Source organism: Capsicum annuum, chromosome 2, assembly GCF_002878395.1.
Source record: "Capsicum annuum cultivar UCD-10X-F1 chromosome 2, UCD10Xv1.1, whole genome shotgun sequence".
Taxonomy (NCBI): Eukaryota; Viridiplantae; Streptophyta; class Magnoliopsida; order Solanales; family Solanaceae; genus Capsicum; species Capsicum annuum.
In genome coordinates this window covers 145,805,289-145,810,291 of record NC_061112.1, presented here as the reverse complement: position 1 = coordinate 145,810,291, position 5,003 = coordinate 145,805,289, and positions in this window count along the sequence as shown.

Sequence of the window (5,003 nt, the reverse complement as noted above, 5' to 3'; positions counted from 1 at the left end):
GAAGGTGATGAAAAGGAAGAACTAAAGCCAAAACTACATGATAGGAAACTTGTCTTTGAAGACTTGAAACTTCTGCAATCAATGGTGATTTAGCAAATGACCTACATAATTAATACCCTCTGGTTAGATTTAAAACTTACTAGTTGTTGTGGTTACACTCACTTTAGATCGGAATTTACTAAGATCTTTTTCTATCCTACTAGAGATTTGGCCTTACTTAGAGATAAGATTGAGATTTGAAAAAAGTTAAATTTCAAAGAATAGTTAACTTACCTTAGGAATCACCTTGTTTAGTAGTGGAACTAAATGAGCCCTAAATAAAACAAACAGATATAGCTTAATTCATATAGTCCATCAAACTAGTTTCAAATTCAGATATAGATATAGCAATGATTGATCTATAGTTATTAAATGTCTTAAGCAATTTCAACAGGATAATTCAACCAAACAAGCTCATTAAATGGAAGTCTATGAAACTTCTAATAAAATATTTTAAAATAAAATTGAAATTTGTATCTTAATTAAAATCAAAACTAATGTAGAATATCACCAATAATAACAAATCTCATGGCAGTGATGCAGTCAAATTCAAGGAATTAGAACGTTGAACTGAACCGAACAAACCACAACTCCTACTTCACATACACAACTATATCTCATTTCACCCCTCACCCCCACAACCACCAAACCCAAAACCACCACCACCACCACCTCTTTTAAGGTTTCATTTGAGAAGCAGAACAGTGACTGATCCTAAACGTAAGAGTGAAGTCACAAGTTTCTTGAAAACCAGTAAACAACATTACTTATAAAATTGAGAAGCAAAAACATACCAAATTTGTTTTTGCTTAACAAAAAAGGAAGATTGAAAGGCACTCTGAATCTTCAAAAGAAGGAATCTTTTGAATGAAATGCATTTCCTTTGCAATAGGTTAAGATTCATTTTTCGACAAATTTTATGTGATAACCAACAGTACATAGAGGTAGCATAAAAAAATGACATTAACACTATACAATAAGGTTTACCGTACTTTATCTATAGAAGTCGCAGTATCACAATAACTTACTTCATTAATTCTCAAAACCTACATAAGATAGGCGAGAGAAAAATCAAGTCTCCTATTTTGTAAGGTATAGGAAAATTCTGAACTTTATAAAGATGGTTTTCAAAGGAGAAAGGGTATATAAGTTATTTATGCTTAAAATCCAGCATACGAGTTGAACATTTTGCTTTAGTCCACTAATTATCTCTTATGTTGCAATATTTGAACTTTAGCTTACTAATCACAAGGAACAAGCAAAATAGTGATCATACCATCAAATGGGGGACATAGGTTTCAACAAGATCATTAAGGTTGTTAGTCTTCAAAGATCTACTCTGACTTGTTAGCCAACTAGTATATCTTATTTTTGTATGATATCACTGTTAAATGATTTGTCAATGTTACACATAGACCTCTATATGCACCAATATATAGATGCAACACTATAATGAATGAAGGCGATTTGATGAGAAAGGGGGATCCAAATTTTCTAAAGTCTCAAATTGGTTCCGACCTTAACTCGTAGTGAATTTATGGATCGGAATACTTCTAAAACTAAATCTATTTTGTAAAATTAACTTAAGTTGTATCTGGAACAGAGAAAAATTGTATCCAATCTATTTTTCGCTAGTTCACTTTCTCCAGTTGAGTTTGAAATTCAGCAGCTTTCTCCGTTGATAAAGACCTGAACTAATAACAAAAAGAGAAAAAATGAGAATGGGTGGCGGTTGATAAAATGAGATGAGAGGGGCGATATAATCGAGAACGGGAATTGTAGGGATTTATACATCGAGATGAGGGGCGTCGATACAATTGAGAAAGGGGGGATTACAAGAATCTATACAATTGAGGAGGGGGAGGGTTGCAAATATCAAAAGAACTGAGTCGGGAACGAGGTTGCAAAGATGATATAGTTGAGGTGACAGATTTTTTAAAATCTTGAAAACAATTTCAATATTGAAGTAATAGAAAAAAATTTACCAATCAAGATAAGGATGTAATTAATTACATTCCACTAGAAAGACAAAAGTGTGAAACCTTTAGATTACACTTAGATTACCACAATCCACACCTTCTCACCACTTCTCGTGCCATTAGTAACCCCCCACCACACACACACACAAAAATCCACTGTAGATATTTACATCTTTTTTCTTCATGATGTTTGTCTTCTTCATATCTGAAATTTTGTGAGCATGATCCACATGACTGCTTCCACATGAAAAATGTTAGTTTGTTGCATTGTTTTTCCCACCCCGAGCAACTCCAAAATTTAATTAGTTCCCCTAAAAATCTATTATCTTTCCGGATATGGATAAACAGTAAAGTTTAATTGTTCAAACACTTACCAAAATGGTTTATAACTCCTCTTATTAATCATGAATTATATTGTTATTGTTAGTAAATTAACATGCTACAAAGACTTCCTCCCCTTCTTTCCACTAACAACAAATAGAGCAAGAGACCACAAAAGAAAACATTCAAAGAACAAGCAATAGAACTGAACAAATATCTAGTTATTCCTTAAAAAGCTAATCAGTGGGTTATATAATTAAAACATATACTTTTACAACATAATTAATACCAAAAAAGTAATACAGTTAAGACAAAAGAAGATCATTATCATACAACTTTTAGTTTACCATCCCTCCCTTGCCACAAACAAACAAAATAATACTCCCTCCTAACAATACAAGGGACTTCCAAATACTGCCCACAGTATACCAGATACAAACCAAACCAAAAATCAAATGTATTTCTAATTGGAATGGATCCAAATAAAATTAAGCCCAACATAATTATGATTTATTGCACCCAAGGGTGTGGCCTAGTGGTTCAATGAAGTGGGGTTGAGCAGCATGAGGTCTCACGTTCAATTCCTAACAGAGACAAACACTAGGTGATTTCTTCCTATCTGCTCTAACCTTGATGGACAAATGTATCCTGTGAAATTAGTTGAGGTGCATGCAAGCTGGCCCGAACACCATGGTTATCGAAAAAAATATGATTTATTAGAGAAATTAAGAGATACAAAGATCATTGTCATACAATTAATAGTGTAACATCTCTGCCTTTCCACAAACATACAAAAATAATTCCTCCTAACAATACAAAGAACTTTCAAATACTGTCAACAGTATACCTTATACAAATAAACCACCACCACCACCAACAACATACCCAGTGTATTCCCACACAGTGGGGTCTGGGGAGGGTAGAGTGTACGCAGACCATACCACTACCTCCGAAGAAGTAGAGAGGCTATTTCCGATAGACCTCCGACTTAGGACCGATAACAGTATAGCAAATTACAACACATAAATGCATATAGACAACACCGGTATCCACAAGGTAATACAACAACCACCAGCTACTACTAAAATATAGACATCACTCAACACCCACGCATAAGAAACTCTCCCACCCCCTAACCCTCTACCCTAACCTGCAGCCTCCATACCTTCCTATCAAGGGTCATGTCCTCTGTTGGCTGTAACTGCTCCATATCATGCCTAATCACCTCTCTCTAATATTTCTTCGGCCTACCTCCACCCCGCCTAAAACCATCCATAACCAGTGACTCATACCTCTGCACTAGAGCATCAGAGCCCCTCCTCGTCACGTGATCGAACCAACGTAACCGCACTTCTCGCATCTTGTCCTCCATCGAAGCCACCCCCACCTTCTCCTGAATAATCTCATTCCTCACCCTATCTTTCCTGGTATGGCCACACATCCATTGCAACATCCTCATCTCTGCCACCTTCAACTTCTAGATGTGGGAGTTCTTAACTGGACAACACTCCGCTCCATACAACATAGCCGGTCGAACTGCCACTATGTAGAACTTACCTTTAAGCTTCGGGGGCCCTTTCTTATCACATAAAACTCTCATAGCGAGCCTTTGTTTTAACCACCGTGCCCCAATATGATGTGTGACATCCCAGGTATTTGAAACTTCCCCTTTTCTGAATGGCCTGAGAGTTCAGCTTCACAACCACGTCAGACTTCTGCGACATATCACTAAACTTACACTCCAAGTACTCCATCTTGGTCCTGCTCAACCAAAATTCTTTTGACTCAAGGGTCTGTATCCAAATCTCTAACTTATCATTAACTCTCCCTGAGTCTCGTCGATCAATACCATATCATCAACAAATAACATACACCAAGGCACCTCCCCTTGAATATGCCGCGTCAACACATCCATCACCAAGACAAATAAAAAAGGGCTAAGGGTCAATCCCTGGAGCAAACCTATCAAAATTGAAAAGTGCTCGGAATCATCTCCTACCGTCCTCACATGAGTCTTTGTGCCATCATACATATCCTGAATCGCCCTGGTGTACGCCACAGGCACCCCTCAAACCTCCAAGCACCTCCACAAAATCTCCCTGGGAACTCTGTCATAAGACCTCTCAAGATCAATAAACACCATGTGCAAGTCTTTCTTCTTCTCCCAAAACTGCTCCACTAATCTCCTCACAAGGTGAATGGCCTCCGTAGTCGAGCAACCTGTCATGAAACTGAACTGATTCTCAGAGATAGTCACGATCCTTCTCAGCCTCAACTCTACCACCCTTTCCAAACTTTCATATAGTATGACTCAACAACTTGATACCTCTATAATTGTTGCAACTCTGGATGTCTCCCTTGTTCTTATACAATGGAAGCATCGTACTCCACCTCTACACTTCAGGCATCTTCGCCGCCCTAAAAATGATGTCAAACAACCTTGTCAACCTCTCCAAACCTGTACCGCCAGTGCTTATCCAAAAATCCACTAGAATCTCATCTGGCTCCATCGCCCTACCCCGATGTATCCTGCAAATAGCCCCCTTGACCACCTCCACCTTGATACGCCTACAATAACCATAATCGCGACACTCTTCAGAATTCTCCAAGCCCCCCAACACAAAACCTTTGTCTCTCTCGTCGTTCAAAAATTTATGAAAATAG